At 36.9% G+C, this 22,811-nt stretch overlaps 1 long non-coding RNA gene across 1 annotated transcript; it reads right to left on the minus strand.

Moving 5' to 3' along the window:
* Positions 1 to 615: 615 nt before the first annotated feature.
* Positions 616 to 22,247, minus strand: LOC128315621 (uncharacterized). Its single transcript, XR_008298570.1, has 4 exons — positions 20,979 to 22,247; positions 18,296 to 18,455; positions 8,319 to 8,447; positions 616 to 6,039 (listed from the first exon to the last, which is right to left on the minus strand). It is a non-coding gene; the product is annotated as an uncharacterized LOC128315621 (long non-coding RNA).
* Positions 22,248 to 22,811: the final 564 nt, after the last annotated feature.

Raw genomic sequence — 22,811 nt, forward strand, 5'->3', positions numbered from 1 at the left:
GAACTATTTTTAGGCTTGTGTGATAGTCTTGCATTACTAGATTAATGCTATAGTAGCCTGGTGATAAGTAAGACAGCTTTAATCTTTCTCTCTACTTTGAAAACAGCTTAAATAACAGGAATTATAGACAATTCTTAAGTATCTAATAGGATGATTTGATTGAATGCACAAGGTAGACAGATGTCATTTAAAGCAGTGCTATTTTAGATAGTTTTTCCTTTTTCTTTTTTTTTTTTTGGTTGGTATCTTGAGGTATTTTGTTAGTTCTTCAGTCATTTTTTGTCACTCAGTTTCCTAGAAAATGATTAATTCAATTAGACTTTCCAATATGTTGCTATAAATGTGCACATAGTGTTTTATTTTTCACTTCCTCAACATCTGTGCTTCTATCCTGTTTCTTTTCCCTAACATTGATTTTTAGTAAATTCTTTTTCCTGTTAAACTGACTTGCTAGACTTTGTAATATTTTGTTAATATTTGTTAATATTTGTTAATATTTGTTAGAATTTACTTTGGAATCACATATCCTTTAAAAAAAATTATCTGTATTAGGAAGCCTGGCTTTATCATTGTTTATTCCATCTCACCATGCTTTTCTTGCAATTGTTTTCTAACATCTCATATTAAAGGCTTAATAAACTTTTTATTTCATTTTTCTAATAAATGCACTTAAGGCTGTAACTGTTCCTCTGAGAGCCAATTGAGAAGGAGAGAGAGTCAGGGAATAAGTTGTTATTCAAATACTTTTCATCTCGTCTTACTTCAGAAGTTATTAAAATGGAAGTTGGGGCTGACACTTGTGAATACTAGAACCTGCTAGAAACTGCATCTCAAGGTTAGGCGGCAGACCCACAGTGCAGAATTTTCAAGGGAAGTATATGAAACTTTGGACAGCTCTCCAGTTCCACCCACACATCTAGGATATAACATGTCAAGATTTGAATTTAGAGAAAACTGTTGAGGAACATTCCTCTAGATTGGACCTCCCTCTGAGTCACAACCCCTCTTCTCCCACAGGAAGCAATAGTGGGGAGTATGCTACTCCCCAGCCTCCATCACTGGAAGGGTGATTGGAGGTGGCTACTCAGAGTGTAACCTGTGGACCCTGAAGTCTGAGGGCAAAAGCGGTACATTGGGGTCTGAGTCAAGTTGGGGAAGCTTGAATACAACATACTGGCTAAAGTGACCTCTGTAGGAGCAAAGGAGTGATTTGAAGTTTGGTAGGAAACTGCTCTTCCAATGTCTCGAGGAAAAGGCTTGCAGTTCCATGAACCAGACAACATGGCCTGCCTGAGGTTTGTCATCCACCCATCCCAGTTAATTAGAGGTGTCAGTTAGCCAGGAAGAGAGAAGTAGAAGAAACAGGGGAGGAAAAAAGCCAACCAGTTTCCTTTGCTTAGATGTTTGCCCGCAGCAGCTCCCGGCATGAAGAGCGGGATATGCCTTACATCAAGATTAGAGTTTTTAATGATGGCCTGGGACTGAGCACTTTAATGGCTCAATTGAGACTGTGTTTGACAAAATAAACAGGAACTATTTTTTTTTTTAGGGTAAATGATGTAGCTACCCAGTTAACCAGAGCCAGGAAAAAGGAAAAAATAGGCTCACTGAAGAAATGCAAAAGGACGTGAGATGCAAAATAGAGTCCCTTTATGACAGCATCCCATGAGTCATGTTTGTTCACATTGTGGTTGCACTGCCTGATCTGATGATTTTTGAGAGGAAGTGTTAACATCTCCTATTTTGGTTACTTTTTTCTGTACTAGTCCTTACATGTTCCCTCCGGTTTACTTTGCATATCTTAAACTTATATGACTAGAAAACCAAAGATCCCTGATGGTTGTAAGTTCTTAAAATACACCTTGTATCATAATAAAATAGTCCTCTTTATCCAAAATAAATCTTCACATTAAGTTCTGGTTTTTTTCTTGTATTAATATCGTCACAGCAGTTTTTAAAATAAGTCTTTCCTTGGTATTTTTTTTCATTCTGCATTTTAAAAGTTGGTGTCATTTTTTTGGGGTGTGTTTCTTGAAAACAATATTTAAACAATGTTGTTTGCCTGGTCTATTTGCTTTTATTCTGGGCTTCTTTGTTTAACTTTTTTTTTTTTTTTTTTTTTTTTTTACCCAACCCAATGATCTCTGTCTCATGGGAAAATATAAGCCTTCATATCTTCTTTGATTCCTTTTGATGTATTTTTATTTATTCATTTCAGTATAATGAAATTTAAACAGGGTTGTTAATTTACCATGTGAACTTATGACGTCAGTTGTTCTCTTCCTGAGCTTCTGGTCAGGATTCTCTATTCCAAGTAGTAGATACATGCTTCAAACTAATAAGAAGGTACATGTGTGTTTATGTATAGGTTGAAACCAGCAAAACAGAACAGCAAAAGGGAAGTTGACCTCAGTGTTAACAGAATATCAAGGCTTCATCAGCATCAGGTAATCGCTCCACATTCTTATTAGCAAGCTCACGTCCTCTCTTTGTTGGCATCTTTCAGGCTTTTCTCCCATTTTGCTCCTACTTGAACAGTAATAACTTTGTCTCATAGTCTTGTAACTCAGTCTGGAGAGGGGAAAAAAAGAATCCTTTCCATCTTGTCCTCAAGATGCAGGAAGGGATTCAGACTGACATAGTTTTGATCATGTGCCTGCAGTCAGACCAATGATGTTTCTTGAGATTTGGGTCAAGGTGACTGGAGATTCTGAGATTCCATTAATAGAAGGAAGGGGAAAGAATTGCCATGCAAAGACAGACATCCTATTGCCATCAGGCTCCGCTCTTTTGGGGTCAGTCTAATTTTCTCTAGGAGTTTAGACATTTTACAATCTATATTCATTATATTAGTGACTTACATTATTATTTAATACATATTTTAATTAATGTTTATATTTATACCTATTTCTTTTTCCAGTATCTCTATCCAAGTTTTAAATGCAACAGAATGTTAAACATGATTTCACATTCCCTCTTCCACCTGTCATGTTGATATCTTGGGAGGATTAAAAGTCCCAGATTGTTTCCAACTTTAAAAAGCCATGTTACAGTAATTATTTAGCTTAACTATGCTCTTCCTGGCCCATTTATCCTTAATAATAGTTAATTTTGTCTTCATTTACCTTGATGTTGAAAATTCCAAACCCAGCAGGTGGTGTTGAACTCCACTAATATGGCCACTAAAAGAAATTGTTCATGGGACATCTCAAATGAGGTTATTAGTAGAAAATCCACTTCTGCAGACACTTGTTTGCATACCAACATGCACTTAACACTCTGGAGTACATTAAATCTGCATATAAGCAAATTATATTCTAAATTCTGGAGCAGAATGCCCACTTCAGAAAGCTCTACTCACAGCATAGCCAAAGAGCAAATGTTCAAGCTAGCTGCTGCCCTAAAAGAATTATAACATAGATTCCAAAGAGTCAGAAAATCACATTATATACTTAAAACAATTTTGTTTTTATTGTGGTGATATATACATGACATAAATTTACCATTTCCACCTTTTTTAAGTATACAATTCAGTGGCATTAGTTATATTCACAATGTTGTGCAACCATCATGCCATTTATTTCCAAAACTTTTCCTCACCCCAAACAGAGACTCTAACCATTAAGCAATAATTTCCCATTCCCTTCTCCCACAATCCCTGGTATCTTCTATTCTGCTCTCTCTACGAATTTAATTTGCCTCTTCTAGATATTTTATATATGTGCAATCATACAATATTTGTAATTTTGTATCTGGCTTTTTTTTATATATTCCCATGTGATATATTTTTTCCAAGATTCATCCAAGTTGTAGTATGTTTAAGAACATGTTTCCTTTTTATGGCTGAATAATATTACATTATACACATATCACATTTTGTTGACCATTCATCTGTTGATGGGGAGTTGAATTTTCCCACCTTTTGGCTATTGTGAGTAACTCTCCTATGAACATGAATGTACAGGTATATTTGAGTCCCTGTGTTTAATTCTTCGGGGTATATACCTAAAAGTGGAATTGATGGGTCATACAATTAAATCAATATTTAGTTTTTTGAGGAATAAACTTTTAATAAAACCAAATGATGTTTACAGTTACAGAACCTTATAGAATTCTTTTTCAAAAAAATTTTTTTAATGTTTATTTATTTTTGAGAGACAGAGCACAAGCAAGGGAGGGGCAGAGAGAGAGGGAGGTGGAATCCAAAGCGAACTCCAGGCTCTGAGCTGTCAGCAGAGAGCCCAAGGCAGGACTCAAATCCAAGACCCATGAGATCATGACCTGAGCCAAAGTCGGACCCTTAATTGATTGAACCACCCAGGCGCCTCAAGAATTCTTAAACATATTCAGAATATAGGGGCATCCTCCTGGCTCAGTCAGAAGAACATGTGACTCTTGATCTTGGGGTTGTAAGCTCGAGCCCCATGTTGAGTAGTGGAAATTATTTAGATAAATGAACTTAAAAAAATTCAGAATATGGAATATATATGACCAATTAAAAGGATGTGGGAGGAGAGATTCAAATAAATATTAGAAGAGGATTTATCCAGATTGATTCTTAAAATATTTAATAGCCCAGGGGCACCTGGGTGGCTCAGTCAGATAAGCATCTGACTTTGGCTCAGGTCATGATCTCATGGTTTGTGGGTTCAAGCTCCATGTCGGGCTCTGCGCTAACAGCTCAGAGCCTGGATCCTGTTTCAGATTCTGTGTCTCCCTCTTTCTCTCTGCCCCTTCCCCACTCATACTCTATCTGTCTCTCTCAAAAATAAACATTAAAAAAATTTAAAAAAAGTTTAATAGCCTAAAGAACTATGATAACATACTATCATGTTTCACAATGTATTCATTTTCTTTATCAATAAAATACATCAAGTATAAGAAAAACATGATAGTGCCTTAATCAGAAGAGTGCAACAAGCAGGAACGATTTGCAGATATGCATTACATAACATCAGAATATAATAGAGGTGCGCTGTGCCTAGAGTAATAAATCCCCAAACAAAGCAAAGAAACCAAACTAAAAGGATGCACTTGAAAACCTCAGATAATACAGTAATATTGACTAATAAGATAATACTAACACAATAGTGTTTAGTGGAATAATAGCGTTTATTTTTTTTTTTAATGTTTATTTATTTTGAGGAGGGAAGGGGCAGAGTGAGAGGGGAACAGAGGATCCAAAGCAGGCTCCCCTCTGACAGCCGAGAGCCCTATGAACTGTGAGATCAAGACCTGAGCTAAAGTCGGATATTCAACCAACTGAGTTACCTAGGCACCCCAAGAAAAGTTTCAAAGGAAACAACTAGACTTCTTTTTTTTTTTATTTGTTTTTATTTTTGAGAGAGAGAGAGACAGAGCATGAGAAGGGGGGAGGCAGAAAGAGAGGGAGACACAGAATCTGAAGCAGGGTCCAGGTCCACAGAGCCTGAGGCCGGACTCGAACCCACAACCAGTGAGATCATGACCTGAGCTGAACTCAGACGCTTAACTGACTGAGTCACCCAGGCGCCCCAGAAACAAATAGACTTCTATCCAGACAAAAATGGGTTAGAAACACATCTAGAAGAAGATGTAATGACATATTGAATTTAAGTGGTGGGCTATAATGTATCAGCCTTAATAAGACAAAGTGTGTAAAAATGCAAATATAAGACAAGCCTTACCCAGTGAAAGAGATGGGAATTCAACTTCAGACCCAATTCCAGAGGCAATCATCTCATTGAAGCCTTCATCCTATGCCATCAAAGCTCAGCACATCTTGGAAACTGTAAGGTATACTTGAGACACTTTGTACATCTAAGATCCTATGACGCTACGCTATTAACTTTAACTACAAAATTGTTTCATTTAGCAAGACGATGCATTAAGATTAAGGAAAAAGCATGATAGTGCCATTCACCAACCACTAAGTCAGCTTTACCTTAGGAATTTAGGATCTAGGCCTTTTGGGCAGTTTCAGATAATTTCCCAAATGAACCCCTAACCGTAAGTCATCACTGGAGAATATCTGCTCAGAATATCTGTGTTATTTCATCACTGAAAAAAAAACAAACAAACAAAAACAAAAACAAACAAAAAAACCAACAACAAAACCCCCCAAAACCACCACCACCACCACCAACAAACCTCACTGGAGTTAACACAGATCACCGATCAAAAATGTCATTTAAGGGGCGCCTGGGTGGCTCAGTCAGTTGAGCATCCGACTTCAGCTCAGGTCATGATCTCACCATTCGTGAGTTCGAGCCCCCCCTCGGGTTCTATGCTGGCAGCTCGGAGCCTGGAGCCTGCTTCAGATTCTGTGTCTCCCTCTCTCTCTGCCCCTCCCCTGCTCGCACTCTGCCTCTCTCTGTCTCTCAAAAATAAACATTAAAACAAATGTCATTTAAATATAACATCAGTGAACAGTAAAACCCCAATATAGAGAAATTAGCTTGTGTTGTAGGTATTACTATATCTATCTATATATTGGTATTCACTACGTATGAAATGTTTTGTTTTGTTTTTTTTCTGAAGAGTGAACTCTTTTTTTAAATGTTTATTTATTTCGAGAGAGAGATAGACCATGAGCAGGAGAGGGACAGAGACAGCGGGACAGAGGATCTGAAGTGGGCTCTGCTCTGATAGCAGAGCTCCTGATACAATGTGTGGCTGGAATTCACAAACCAGTGAGATCATGACCTTAGTCAAAGTTGGACGCTTAACCAACTGAGCCACCCAGGCGCCCAGGAGTGAATCCTTTTGTATTCATCATTTCTGTGATAGTTGAAACATCTCTCATGATAGATATCAGTAAAACCATATTATCCTAGGACTTTAGAAGATGAAAGAATCTTGAAGTTCCCTTGTCTGCATTTTACCATCAAGGAGAATAAAGCTCAGAGACACCAAGGGATTTACCTCAGACATCCAGTGAGGTAGTGATAGAAGTGGCTCAGAGATTCTGGAACTCAGGGATTCTGTCCCAAACCTCATGTCATAATTGTTTTTCCTTTTTTTGTGAATCCACAAATGCATCAGTTGAATTATAGCGAAGAAAACATGGCTGAAAGTAAGGGGTTTGCTCTTGGGTCCTGGGATAACTGGTAGAGACTTCTTGCTGTTTGTTTTCTACATTTCCACTGCAATGGTTTTCCTTTTTAGCTGAACTTATTCTCATATGTGTCTCATGTTTGTGTAGCTGTGTAGTTCGTGCCCCGTACCCAAGACATGGAGCAGAAGAAGAGAAAACAAGGTGGGGTTACCTCCATGACACAGGAAGTGCAAACAGTCACGATGCCAAGTTCCAGAAGAGTAGAGATTCCAGGTGTGTCCGGAGGGCCTGCTTCTGTTGGAGGCCCCTTACCACATGCCCAGCCTGATGCACAAGGCTCCCCCTGATGCAGGAAGCAGGTGCCCCCTTAAGGAATGGAACAGTGCCAACTGGCGACCATGGTCAAGGCTCCTACAGTTTGAGAAGCCCTCTCCAAGTGTGCATTAGAAATCTGGATCAGGTCTGCATCAACCATGCCAACCTTCTTACTGCCAGGAAGGAAGCAGCTTCTCAAATGAAAAGAAGATAAAGAAGCTACTTTATCATACCAATTTCAGACAAAAAATAGCTGAAATTCTACTTAATGTGAAGCAAATTGCTGTAGAGGTACAGAGCTTGGTCTCATTTTAAGGAATCTTAAGTACTCTAGGTACTTAAGTCTTCAACAAGTACACGAGATCTCATATGCTTTTCATGGAGCATCTGAAATGATTTCATTTTTTTGGTGTAATGCTAACTTCAACCTTTGGTTATATTTTAGAGTAATTCTTATTTCCATCATTTGAATGTTCTTACTCTCAAAGCCACTCAGATAGAATAAGGACAGTTCTAGAGTTTCTCCAAACCGAGAAAGGATTTGTGTCGAAAAGGGTTGTGTCACCATCTTTGTGCAAGCACCAGGTGGCAATAGATAGCATCGGACATAAGTGTAATTTGGCCAAGGGAAGCATCAATTTCATCATCATGAAACTCCAGTTACTTCACCTTACTATTTAGCCTGCACTTTTTTTTTCTTTGAAGCAAAGCAACTCTTTTGTTTGTTATTTTGTACCTTGCATCAAAATTTCATTCCTTCTTGCTGCGATAGTTTTAGTGTGAAACCGTGACTTTCTTTTTTTTAAGATTATTTATTTATTTTGAGAGAGAGCAGGGGAGGGGTGGAGAGAGGGAGAAAGAGAATCCCAAGCAGGCTCTGAGCTGTCAGTGCAGAGCCACACGCAGTGCTCTATCCCACACACCATGAGCTCATGACCTGAGCTGAAACCAAGAGTCGGGCATTTACCTGACTGAGCCACCCAGGTGCCCTGAGGCCGTGGGATACTTGCTACTTGAAGATGTCCTCAGTGTGTGTTTGCTCCTGGTCTTTTCCTCATGTCTGTGAACTCCAGTTTGGGTGAGGGTAGCTGGCAGCCTTAAAAAAGAAATACAGGTCACGGTCACAGAGGCCCTAAGACCTGGCTGGTCTGGTGTACAGATCACAGGCAGGTTACTAACCAATGACTTAAATTGTTAACATAGCTCCTTCTCTGCTCGCCACTACCTTCTCCTTCTGAAATTTATATTGAGTTAGCTACCTGCCCCTTCTCCTCCTGTTTCAGGACTGGGCCAGACTCACCCTATTGACATATACCTAGAAAGATGAACTGTTACTATTTGCAAATGAACTATACTTACCTTCTGTGTTTATGATCTTTGATCTTTCCTTTTCTCAGCGAACCTAAACTGGACCATATACTTGTGTTTATTCTTATACTAGCTTCCTATTAAGGGCCTATCTTCCCGTCTTTGTATTAAGGGCTAATTTATAAGCCTTTAGAGGGCAGGAGCTCTGAACTACTTATCTTCCTATGCTCTAAGGTGCTAGACACAGAGTAAGTGCTCAGAGAAAACTTGTTCAATTAACAATTCAGAGACCCAAGGTGGACTTCTTAAAAGTGGGTTGAATGATACCTTGGGCTATTTATTACTGTATTATTGGCTTTTTCATTAGGGATTTACTAATTGCAAAGGAATGATCATACTATTTAGAGTTTCCTATATGTAAGTTTAAATTCCAAATTGATCATTTATGGTATGATTTAAACTTCCTGGGTATTGGTTTCCTTGTCATATCTTTCAAATGAGATAACGATGCCTCTTTTACAAGATTTTTATAGGGATTAAATTTACATAAAACTGTTAATCATCATATTTGGCACATATATTAATTTCTCTATCCTAACAAGAAAAATGTAATTATTTCCATCTTTAGCATGGAAACATTTTGGACTTTGTCAGTGATTCAGATCTTACAAGTAGTCAAACACATTTGCAAAACTATATAGCTAATGGAACATCTGAAATTACAAAATATGGTGGTTTGCAAACTTTCATAGCTGTGGGATGCTTTGTTCAAGCAAAATCCGTCCAGGTGATCCAAAACTAAACACTAGTTAGCTCAGATATTGAAGCAAAGCTTGATAGTTGGATCCTATCTGTTCTCCTCTCCCTTTTCTCCATTTCAGTATGCGTCAACAAAGGAAATCCCTGAATCTCTAGATTATTCAAATGCATTTTTAAAATCTAATAAAGGGTCCAGCTCCCTCATCTTGTACATGAAAAGAATCAGTGACATCCTATTACGCTTTCAAAGTCACACAGCTCACTAAAGTCGGAGCTGTGGCAAGAGCTAGATTTCCCGATTTTCAATGTGGTGCTTTATTCTACTCACCATAGGGCTATACACGTACTCAGTATAAACAGGAAAATTGGTCCCATATTGATCTGCCAGTCCCAACAAGTCCAGATAACAAGAACAACAAAAACATCTAATTTTTACTGAGGGTTTCCTATTAAGTCAAACACGATGCTAAGTATTTTAGAATCCCTGTTTCACCTGACCATTGTAACAACCCTGTAACTTGAATATTATTATTCTCATTTGACAATGGAGAAATTGAGCATTAGAGAGGTCCAATAATTTGCTTAAAGTTACCCAGCAAGAATTGCTCACGATGTGGGCTAAATTCAGTCCTTCCGACCACCAAAGTCCACATTGAAATAGCAACACTGTCATTAGGGAACTGAGAAAATAGATATAAATATTGTTTCCATAAGTAATGTTGGAAACTTTCAAGGCCATGCAAAGAACTGACTTCAGTAAGAGTACCATTCATCCAGTTTTCTACTGCATACAATTGAAAAGGATCTATTAATTATTTTGCTTTGCTTTAATAAGCCATTTTCTCAGTTACGATGTCATTAATACCATTCCTTTTTTTTTTTAATTTTTTTTTTGACGTTTATTTATTTTTGAGACAGAGAGAGACACAGCATGAACGGGGGAGGGGCAGAGAGAGAGGGAGACACAGAATTGGAAACAGGGTCCAGGCTCTGAGCCATCAGCCCAGAGCCTGACGCGGGGCTCGAACTCACGGACTGTGAGATCGTGACCTGAGCTGAAGTCGGACGCTTAACCGACTGAGCCACCCAGGCGCCCCAATACCATTCCTTTTTTAACTGTGCTTGCATTTCTTCAGCACACTTACATTTTACAAGTCCTTATTTCCCAAGAGAAAATTAAATTTAGTCAGTATTTTCCTAAGAAAACAGTCTTTGATTTATGGTAAGTCACTACTATCAAACCTTTAAATTAAAAAACAAAGAAATATAATAATCACTTAACTAGTTGTTAAGAATGAATCTAGATTTATACTGCAAAAGCATCTTAACAGGAAATAAAATTGTGGACGGTTTTGTTACACTCATGCATCAATTTTTATTTATATAATTCCAAAAGTATCCATAGGAAAAGTCAAATATTTAATCAATAAATTGTTTTTTCACTGATTTTTTTAACATATTCATTTATTTATTTTTTACCTGTCTAGTGCATAATATATTTATGCTACTTTTATATTGGTTACATATTCTCATGCCTAGAAACTCAACTGGTTCCCTTTGGTCCAAATTCTCTACATTTTCCAAGGTAGCACAGAAAGCCCATCTCAATATTGCTCTCCACTGTCCTCAGATTCATCACTCAACAGCCTTTCACACTTGCCCTGTCCTCCAAGAAAATTGAACTTCAAAGACATCTTCTGAGTCCTACGTCCCCTTATGTCTGTATGCTTTTGCACATGCTTCTTCATTGAATCTTTATTCGCTAAACTCTTTCTTCAAGACCAACTGAGATGTTACTTGCTCAACCCTCAGATATTTAGATCCTTCCTCCTCGGTACCTCTCCTGTATTCGGTTCACAATATAATTATAAAATTCAGAGTATCTTACACTTGATTTGCATCTCTATCTATCATCTATCGGGAGGAGAAAATACAGGCATCTAGAGAAAAAGAAACCTATCCTATTTATCTTTGTATCCCTATAGGCTCGCACAGTACCAACAAAAATATTCTAAATATTTCTAAATAATTTCATCTTTTTTATGTCTGTGAAGTATGGCATAGATATTTTAATTTCCATTTTGCACGTCATAAAATGAGATTAAGTTCCAAAATCCAGAGTAAGTCAGAGCCATAGCTGGCATCAGAGAACAGGCATCTTGAAAACAGGTCCTGGGCCTTCCTGCTCTACAAATGAATTGCAAAAATACTCTATTTTTATAGAGATATAAAAGGCATATTTCCTTTTTAAAAAATCACTAGTAATTTCCCCCGTTCCGCAGGAAGAAGAGATATTGTCAGATAGGCATATGGTCTTAGGTGCTATCCAAGGAAAGTTTTGCCAAATTACTATATATTCTGGGTGCAAATAGATCTCCTGTCATTCATATTATATCTTTTTTTTAACTACTTTATTGAGGCAGAAGTGGCATACAAGAGAACGCACATGTATAAAGTGTACAATTTGATAAGCTTTGACACACACACTCCTGTTAAAATATACACCAAGACACTGAACATATACATCTGTAACAACCAAAAATTTCATTATGTGCCTTTATAATGTAGCCTACCCTGCCCTCATCCCCAAGAAATCCCAAGCATATCCATTTTCTGTTCTTAGAGTTTGCTCTTTCTAGAGTTCTACAAAAATTAAATCATTAAGTCTGTACTCTTTCATGGTGGGGGAGGGGCGGTTTGGCTTCTTTCACTCAATATAGTTATTTTGAGACTCTTCTATGCTGTTATGCATATCAGTAAAAATCCCTAAAGTCACTCTTTGCTCTAACTTGCTATGATTTCAAGGTGGGGAATACCACATTTATCTTAAAATATTACATCATGTACTCAGATTTATCATATTACCTTAATTCTCATTTTCTTAGACCATCAATCAGATCTCTTCAATTGTATTATCCTTTGAGATACACATTTCTAGATTCAGTCATATCTCCTGGAAAAGACAGCTTTAAAAAAGTAGTCCTAAGAATTTAGACAGGTAAAATCATTTTATGGTTTGGGCAAATCCATATGTCTTCTAATGTTCTGTCAATGCAGGTCTTAGTTGATTGTATTACACAACATTAAGTGGGACCTTTGCAACCTTCCTGTCTTCTACTTAATCTCAGTATTTGTCCATTTTCTCTGTAACATAACCCTATTTCCCTTCTTCATTTTATCCATCCATCCAGCAGTAAAATTTCCCCCAATGCTCCAAATAAGTTCACTCAAGTGGAACTTTCTCATTGTCACTAGTCATGATTTGTATCTTCATTTGCTTGCATTATTTTCCACAAATTAGTCCTTTGGCTCTACCATCATACTGTCATTCATCCCTGGGACTCTCTTCTACTTGTTTTTGTCTTTCAGGAAAGAAGAAAAATGATGCTTCTAGTAAAATAGATTCCTTTTTATCTGGAATGCCCTTTCCTATCAATCTCATTTTTACCTACCATTTTTTTTTCTAGTTTCACTTTGAATTCTTTCCCCAGTCTTCCCAAAGCCATCCATCTCAAATCCATATGTTTTCCCTGTGCTTGCATAGCACTTCATTTGCACCACTATCATGCATTTAGTGTCATTAACTTTGGGGTAGGCATGAGTATACATAAGATATATTTCTGCTGTCTGTGAACTCTCAGATGACAGCTTTGGATCCTTGAAAATGCCCTGCACCCATGGGATAAATATTATCTCAATAGCTTTTGTGTCATTTTCCCTTCTCTGAAAAGGTGCAAAGGGTTCTGCAGTTATCTTGTTGATCAGTAGGTCTGTTTCTGGATCAATTTCTTTATTCTCCATCCTAACCCCTTCATCCTTTAAAGTGGCAGATGATTAATATGTGGAGGGGGGAGAGGGGGTGACAAAGGAGTAAGAAGTGTTTGGCTCTCTCTAGGATTAAAGACAGGAGAAGAGGTTATCAGATTTGATAAAGAGAGAGTCATTTCTAGCAGTTTTTCCTATTCTGTACCATCAAATTAAATGAGTAACGATAACGTTGTTTCTTCTGCTCACTAATATACTACTTTAAATCATCACTCGTTAATGGGGCGCCTGTGTGGTTCAGTCAGTTAAGCATCCAACTCTTGACTTCGGCTCAGGTCATGATCCCACTGGTTCGTGGAATCGAGCCCCATGTCAGGCTCTGTACTGAGCATGGAGCCTGCTTGGGATTCTCTCTCTTCCTCTGTCCCTCTCCCCCCACTTGTTCCCTCTCTTTCTCAAAATAAATATATAAACATTAAAAACAAATAAAAATAAATAAGCATCATTCATTACTGACACACCATTTTATTAACCCATCGCTATCCACTTGTCCAACCCTTAGGTCTACCTTTCAAAAGATGGAGTGAATTTCTTCCCAAGGCTAGTAAATAAAAATTTGAAGTTTACTGTATACAATAATTAAAAATGCATTCTATGGCTTGGGGTTTATCCACCTAACTGTCTTGTATCCACATTTTTAAAAAAAAGAGAACCGCTTGGGTAAGTCACTTCACCTTTTGGGATTTCAATTTTTTCACCTGAAAAATGAAGTGATTTGAAGTGAATGATCTCTGAAGTTCTTTATCTCCAAGTCTGCATCAATCTGTGACTCTATAATGTGTGCCTTGCAGGAATTCTATAAGAATAAATGTTTGTGAAATAATTTAAGACTCAAGGATGAAAGGTTTTATGATAGTGCCAGAACTATTTTTATTAAATGAAGCAAGCCAGAGAAGTCTGTTGCACCTGGGGATAGCTGCTTTCAGTGTCCCCAGCACTGCCTGGGCCCAACACATCTCAGAAAGGGGAAAAGAGAGCATGAATCCCACTAACAGAGCCAGAAATCATGGTGAGTGGATAGTACATATAGTCCCAAAATTCAAACAAGGAAGCGGAAACCAGGCACACAAACACCAGTGCTTACAGAAGAGAGTCCATGAAAGGATCTCGCCTTGGTGGCCCCATTAAAGCCCATTCACATGCCAGGAAAGAGGATTGGTGCCGTCTCTTGGCACCTGCCTGCACAGTGTATCTGCACTGACTTCCCCTTCACACTGAACCTTTCCTTGCCTGACTCCTTATCCAAGCAAACCTATTTGATGACCTCATTTTAGTCATCTAAGTAACTGAAGTGATTACTGAACCATTGAGTTAGAATTCAAGACAACTTTAAATTATTCATTTTTTTTCATATTTCTCAGACCAATAAAGTAAGCCTCAGAGCAGCCTGTGGACTCTCAAAAATCACAAATTATGCGTAGTTATACCAGGGCTGAGTGGTAGACCTGTGACTCATAACCAATGATGCTTTAATCACAGCTTATTATCTTATAAATTAATTCTAGTCTCCATGCTAACTGATGGAGAAGTAATGAATTCCCTGGCTACAAGTTGACAAAGGCTTCAATGCTTTACTCCAAAAGATTAAAAGAAGTGGATAATCTGGCACTTGGCAAGGTCAATGGCACAGATATTGTACACCAATATGGAAGAGCTGGTATGAGCTCCACACCATCTACAGAAGAGAGAAGAACCATTGTCACTAGACTTAGCCCATCAGTGGATTACTACTTTAATTCCCCTCTAGGTCATTTTCCATATATGTGGAATGGCAAGATTAGAATTAAAATCATCAAACTCAGAGAGAGTCAATTTTGTTCACCGTAGATAGAACATCAGGAATTTTAGGACAGGAGACATGTATGGGATATATTGGAGTTAGCTGTCTGGTGAGATATTATTTAGGTCTTTATTTAGTGTGTGAACTGGTAACACAGTGATGTTAAAATATAATTTCTGGGGTGCCTGGATGGCTCAGTCAGTTGGGCGTCTGACTTTGGCTCAGGTCATGATCTCACTGCTTGTGAGTTCTGGCTGCACATCAGGCTCTGTGCTGACAGCTCAGAGCCTGCAACCTGCTTCAGATTCTGTGTCTCCCTCTCTCTGCTGCCCACCCCCACTCTCTCCCTCTCTCTCAAAAATAAATAAACATTAAAACAATTTTTTTAAAGAAAATATAAATTCTGCTTCGGTAGGCTGCAGTGTGGGCCTCAGGTAACGCTGATGCTGCGAGTCTAAGGATCTCATGTAATGGTGTTCCACAATACCCCTCATGCTCATCAGAATCACCTGCAGAGCTTGGTTAAACACAGATTCCAGTGCCCTGCCCCAGAATCGCTGCAGAGATTCGGATTCAGTCCATCTGGGTTGGAGCCTGAGAATTTGCACATCTAACAATCTCCCAGGTAATGCTTAGCTGACTGATTGAGGTCCATACTTTGAGCACCACTGCTCTATACTCTGAAGCATGTCTCGTATAGTTTCGTTTTTATTATGGACATCACCAGATGTTGAATAATGCAAAAAATAATAATGCTTTTGTTTTAGGTGAAGGATAGTAAAAGCTCCCAAAATTCTAAAAGATTAAATCAAGTAACTACAATGTGTTAAAATATAAAGATTCTGTTTATCCACATTTTCTCTCATCTCAGTTGTCCTAAATGATAATTTTGCCCAGATATATCTTGCTGTTGGATACAGTCAACCCAAAAGGAGATGGCCAACTTTCCTAATACAGGCACTATCAGAAATTGCTTACTGCACAATTTTCAAGAAAATTTTAATAGAAAAAGTGGTTATGCTGGACATTTGTTTATATAATGAGTGTGCAACTGAAAATTTGGTGTGAATTAAAGCTGTGGAAAATTGACTGTATTTAAATACTATGGGAGAATGCTCTTTTAAAGGATGGCTGAACACACTATTATGACCACTTCTGTCAAGAATAAGGCAATCAAAGGCAAGGCTGAAGCGGGACAGTTGAAGAATATTACACAGGAGTTCTTTTAACAGTTCAAACATTTACAGATTCCAGTTAGGTACCAATGCCCATTCTGTGTTATGATTTATTGCCTGCATTATTGAGTGGCCAGCCCCATGCGCAGACAGATGATGAGAGATAGGGATTCTGCAGCCCCTGGCAACCTGATTTTCTCATGAAATAGTTATTTTTTCCCTTTCTGAGATTTTTTTCTTTTTTTGCATCCTAGTGCAGAAAAATCATAGGCTTTCACATCAGGCAAATCTCAGGTCAAATCCTCACATAGTTAATTCTTACAGGATGACCTCTCTGAGCCTGCTGCAAAATGGCACTAAAAATACTTGCTTGGCAGAATTGCTATGATGATTAAAGACAATGTAAGTTAAGTAGCCTTTGAAGACAGCAGCTATTTTCTATGAAGGAACAATATTTTCATAAGCTTCCCTGGGAATGACTTTCCCTCCAATCAAATATTCGATGATCATGCAAAGATGACTCTTGTTAATTTATAAATATCGATACAAAAGACAGCAATGGGTATTAACTATAAGATTTATGTATATTTCTGAATGCATACTTACTTAATATCATTCATAAGTAAGTTTGCAATTTCTAACTTTTTACCTATTTTAACTTTAAACAGACAATAATTAAAAAAAAACAGATAATTATTTTTTATAATAACAGTAAAGGTTCTGGATATTTATTAACTAAGTCAAAGTTTAATATGCTACAAGGTATTAAATAGACTAAAATTTGTGAAATAACTCGGAGAAACTATAGAAAAATAGTGATGAAACATTAAAGGATATATAAAATTGACTCTTCAACCTAAACAACTTCTGTATCAAAGAAGGCAGATGGACAATATTAAAAAAAGAGAACAGATAAAAATGAAAAGAGAAGTGAAGTAATCTTGTGGTAGTGCAGGATGTGAACAAGTAATAAGCTATAATCAACACGGGAGGCATAAGATGGAATACATATGAGACAAAAAATTGTAATTTATACATTGGGAATAAGAATTACTAATGCAATTGATAAATGCATTGAATGCTGTCACGATGAAAAGATTTTTCTCAACCTGCTGACTTAGAGATATCTACTCTATTTGCAGATGAAGGAAATTCAAATTTGAGAACAAAAAAATTACAAAATTTCACACAAAAGCACAATTCAACAAGGGGGTTATGACAATGAGTGCCAAAATTAAACCAATAATCTGTATGTTCATTCTCACTGAATTCCAATCATATCTTACATAAATACGATTATTAGTTGTCTTTACAATGATTAAATACATTAAAATGTGTTGACATTTTATTACAAATCATTAGAATCTGTTAAAACAATAAGTTCCACCTGGGTATAGATAGTAGTGATTCTTCCTTGTTTTTTGGAGACCAACTGATCCACCACTTAATTAGTAAAAATAACTTCCCAGAGTTTCAGAGTCTAATATTATGGACAGCATTAAACAAATAATATTTAGAGCATCCTTAAAACCATGTCTGTCCCAGAATAAGTACACTGTGAATTGTTCTGCTTTCATTATCATTTAGTTAATATTAGTCTTCTGGAAATTTCCACCTTATCTGGCCTTGCTACTATTGATCTCATCCCATTACAGCATCAGTACAGCTCTGTCTTCAACATGGGCAAACTTGCATCGGAGTGATAGCTGCCCATGTTTTTTTAAAACCAGATATTTGGGTAAAGCCTATGTATTTGGAGTAAAGACAGGTACTTTTGACTTTGTGAAATACATACATTTCCACTACACTAATACCATAGAGTGTTTAGTATCTCAAACACTTAATGATGTTCTTACAGGATATGTTGGACTTCACTGGATTTTTGATTACAGCTTTGAAATAATAAGTCATCTTCAACAACTCATATTCACATTTATACAATCATGCAGACTTATGAGTATTCATTACATGCATCGATTCTGTTTGATCCATTGCATGGTCATCTTTAATGCAATTGAATGATAGTCATTAAACAGAGGCCAAAAAGGCAATTGCTTTTATGAAGAAAGGAAGCATTGTAAACTATAAATCACTTACCCATTATGGAACTTGGGGTTTTCATAAAATAGATTTTCTTAAATCAAATCGACATATTTGTTGAGCAGATAAACTATGCTAAATGAGGCAAATCAATCAATATTGACTGGAGAGACCCAACCTTCCAACTGGGGGACATGGAAATGTTATCGATGGAGACCTTCGAAAAATATAAAAAATATTGTTTCATGTTTTATCAGATCAACCAAACACTGAATTCTTCCCTGTGAAATTTCTTATGAGATGACAAGGCATTCAGAATCCTGAGTTTTCTCTTGATAGTCTTGTAACCTAATATGCCCACTCAAAAAATTATTCTGATTTTGAAACACACATAATTATTGTACTCTCAATTTATTGCAGCCCACTGGGTTACATATTGTAAAATAGCATTTATATTTTAACCAAGGAGTCGCATCATTATGTTCTGTATATTATATACTTTATCTGAGATTTAACTTCATAAGAGGCTACCATATAACAGTTCCATTGACAGTAGAAATACATACACATTATAACTGACAGTTGTCTTAGATGCTTAACTCATTAATAATTGAGCTGAAGGAAATGATAGGTCACACAACAGCAGGCTAATTCTTTTTAGATAGTTGTGACTTTTTCATTTCCCTTATCCCCTTTCTCTTTAGAATCATTATATGGGCTTTGAAGCAAGGTAGATCTGGATTTGAATCCAGGCTCTGCCATCTAGTGGCTATGAGACCTTAAGTAAATAATGTATCTTCTTGGAGCCTCAGTTTACTCTAGAAATGTATAACAATGAAAACTGCCCACCCAGGACTTCTGTGAGGGTTAAGTAAAACAGTATATTCAAAGGTCCTGGCTCTTAGTAGGGGTCCCGGTAAATGTTACTTATTATGATTAACATCATTCACAAGCACAGTGTTACATCACTACATGAGGGCAGGTGTAGAGGGGAACAGGGAGGGCCGTAGAAGCCGGTGAGTAAGTGACAGTAGTAGAATTGACAGCAATTGCCATGTGTCCCATTCCAATGATTTAAATACTAGGCTGTTCATTTGTAAGGAGACTTGCCCTGAGAAAAAAGTGAACATGGCTTTTCCTTTCTCCTCTAAAGTCCCCTTTCTTCCCTGCTATTTCCTACTGATGTAAACCACGAAAAGAAAGAGATGGTGAATATTTAGTGGTTTCAGTTTATTTGAAAATTTTGATCTTTTTATTAAAAGGTATTCTTCTAGTACAGAAGTCTGCAAACTCCAGCCCAAAGGTCCAATCCAGACTTCTATCTGTTGTTATATAGATTATGAGCTAAGAATGAGTTATTCCTTTTTCGACTGTAGAAGTAAAATCAAAAGAAAAGCAGTCATTTATGGTGTGTGAAAATTCTATGAAACTTAAATGTTAGTGACCCTAATTACAGTTATTAGAATATGGGCACACAGTCATTTACACATTGCCTGTGGCTACTGTCATGTGCCAACAGGAGAGTTGAGTGGCTGTGATACAGACCATATGCTGCCTGCTCACTGCTTTGCACAGCTGCTTGGTTCACTATAAATCACAATTATTATTTTACAACATTTCTGGTGTTATGCACATTGCTGTACTATAACATTTGTTTTATTACGATTATATACGATATAAAATAAGAGAAGAAAAAACTAGACTTTGAATAATTCAGTCTTTTTTTTTTTAGGGGGGGAGGGCAGAGAGCAAGAGAGAGAGAGAGAGAAAGAGAATCTGAAGCAGGATCCACACTCAGCACAGAACTGGATGCAGGACTTGATCTCATAACCTTGAGATCATGACCTAAGCCGAAATCAAGAGTCAGACACTTAACTGACTGAGCCACCAGGCGGCCCCTGAATAATTAACTCAGTCTTAAGGTACAGTAAAGGGATTATTTTGGTATCAAATTAGATGGCAAAATATTTTTGTATTAAGCAGTAACACTATAACAATACTAATAAATGTTGATATTTCTAGATTATGCACTTATCACATCTCCCATGATGGGAAAGCAATAATCAGAAAAAAGAAAAGTTTAAAATATCTCATTACAACAGAATTTCTTCACAAAAATTAAAAAAAAAAATGAGGCTGCAATTAAATATTTGAGCAGCTCATTTATTAGCCAATCAAGAGAACACACTTACCAATGTTGACTTATCATATGAAGAAATGTAGCCAGAGAAAGTAGTTAACATTGTCAACTATTTGCCAAGAACAGCTGCTCAAAGAATTGAAAACATGGGAAGCAAATAGTCAATTAAAAACAAGGTAAATTATCTCAAGTAGTTTTCCTTGGCTCTTGATTAGTCCAAAGATACTGACAATACTAGTTGGTTATTGCTTATTAGTGAAGTCAATGATGAGTTTGAAGTGACTGAAAAATTACCCATGTAAATAATCTGTGTAGAGCAAATACAGATGAGAACATTTTCAAACACAGTGAGTAAACACTCATTTACAACAACCTGAAGTGGAATCTGCTAAGATGTGTTATAACTGATGGTGGCAAAAATATGCACGGAGTTATTTCCACAATACTGATGTTGTTTGAATCACAAGTAATATCAAAGTGCTTTAGAAGACCTGTGCTGTCATAAGTTAAAACAATAAGCTAGATCTTTTTATGCAAATTGGTGGTGGGCTAAACCACAGTTCTGAGCTAAAAGTAAGCTTACAACAGCATTTTTCTTACCTTCATGAATGTGCAAAGGAAATGCACATATTTTATAATCCATTGAATGGTGCAAATGAGGATCTTCTATAGAACCTTCAATTGGACATGATTTCTTTGCAATGTAATGATGTAAAGCAAATATCAAGACGAGAATCTAATAGAATCAATCAATTCCTTCTAAGAGGTTAACTATATGCGCTAAAATAACGTGGTTGTGGATGGTCATCAGTATCAGTTCCTCTCTTTGGGAAAAGGCATTTCATAGAGGAAATATACACAAAATCTCATTACAGATCAACATTAACAGGTGGACATGTGCAATCAGTTTTGACGATTGAGAACACTAAATCTGAAACCCCAAATGACCACAACTTAGTGACTTAAAATAATACTCACTTATTGTCTCACAGCTTTATAAGCTACAGCTTTATAAGTCAGATTTGCAGCTGCAAATCCCACAGGCCAAAATCAAGGTGTCAGCAAAGCTATGTTCCTTTCTGGAAACTCTGGGAGTGATTCCACTTCTAAGCTCATTTAGATTGTTGGTCAATCGCAGTTTGTATGGGTGTGGAACTGGAGCCCTCATTTCCTTTATGACTATCAGCCAGGGGCCAGTCTGGAGCTCCGCAATACTCTCCACATTCTTTCTCATGCTTTCCATGTGGCCCCTCCACAGGAGCCATCAACCACAGGTCAGCCCCCTCTCACACTTCCAATCTCTACTTCTCCTTCCCTGCATCTCTCTGACTTTAGCCTAAAGCATTCTCTCTGCTTTTAAGAGCTCATTTAAGGGGTGTCTGGGTGGCTCAGTCAGTTGAGCATTGGACTCTTGACTTAGCTCAGGTCATGATCTCAGGATCTCATGGTTCGTGAGTTTGAGCCCTGTGCTGGGCTCCACACTGACCATATGGAACCTTCTTGGGATTCTCTCTGTCTCTGCTTTCTGCCTCTCTCTCTCTCTCCTTTCTCAAAAATAAGTAAATAAACTTAAAAAACAAAAGAGCTCATTTAATTAGAATAGGCCCACCTGGATAAACTAAGCCATTATCCCTATATTAACACCCATAAGCTCAATTATATCTGCAACTTCCCTTTTGCTATACAGCATAGTTAAAGGACACAAGGGTTAGGGTGTAGACATATTTGCAGGGTCATTCTTTATTTTTCCTACCATATCCAATTGAGCAAAATGTTATTACCCCCCAAAAAATTCATTCTTTTCATTAGTAGCTTCATGTTATATAAATTATATATTATTATTATCATTAATTTTGAATTCTGTTAATTAAAAATGTATGGAAATGTATATTCCTCTCTTGTTATACAAAAACCTGACTAATATTCTCAATTTTGCCTTTTGGCCCATAAGCCTAAAATATTTACTTTCTGGCCCATTACAGAAAAATTTGCTGATTTATGTTATGGAAGAAAAATAGATTGGTGCAGACTTTCTGGACAGAAGTTTAACAAAATGTTTCAGAAACTATAATGAAAAAGAACAAACAAAACAAATTAAAATAAAAACCGTGCCAGGAATTATATTACCAGAAACTTTTTCGAGGAAACAGTTTATGTGTGCACTCAAATTTAGCAATAGTTTTTGCTTATTCAGCATCATTTACAAAGGCAGAAATTTGTAGTCAGGCCAAGTATGTACCAATGGGGGATGGTTAAATGAATTGAGTAAATCCATTTAGCACTAAAATTATATTATAATTAATGTAAATGGTAGCTATTTTTATTGCCATTGATTATATACATTTTAATATTTTTAATAACATATATTTATTTTATTTTAAAGAGATAACTATAATTAAAAGTTGTTTTATGAAACAAATTGACTTAATTTTG

Source organism: Acinonyx jubatus, chromosome B2 (genome assembly GCF_027475565.1).
Source record: "Acinonyx jubatus isolate Ajub_Pintada_27869175 chromosome B2, VMU_Ajub_asm_v1.0, whole genome shotgun sequence".
In the NCBI taxonomy this organism is placed as follows: domain Eukaryota; kingdom Metazoa; phylum Chordata; class Mammalia; order Carnivora; family Felidae; genus Acinonyx; species Acinonyx jubatus.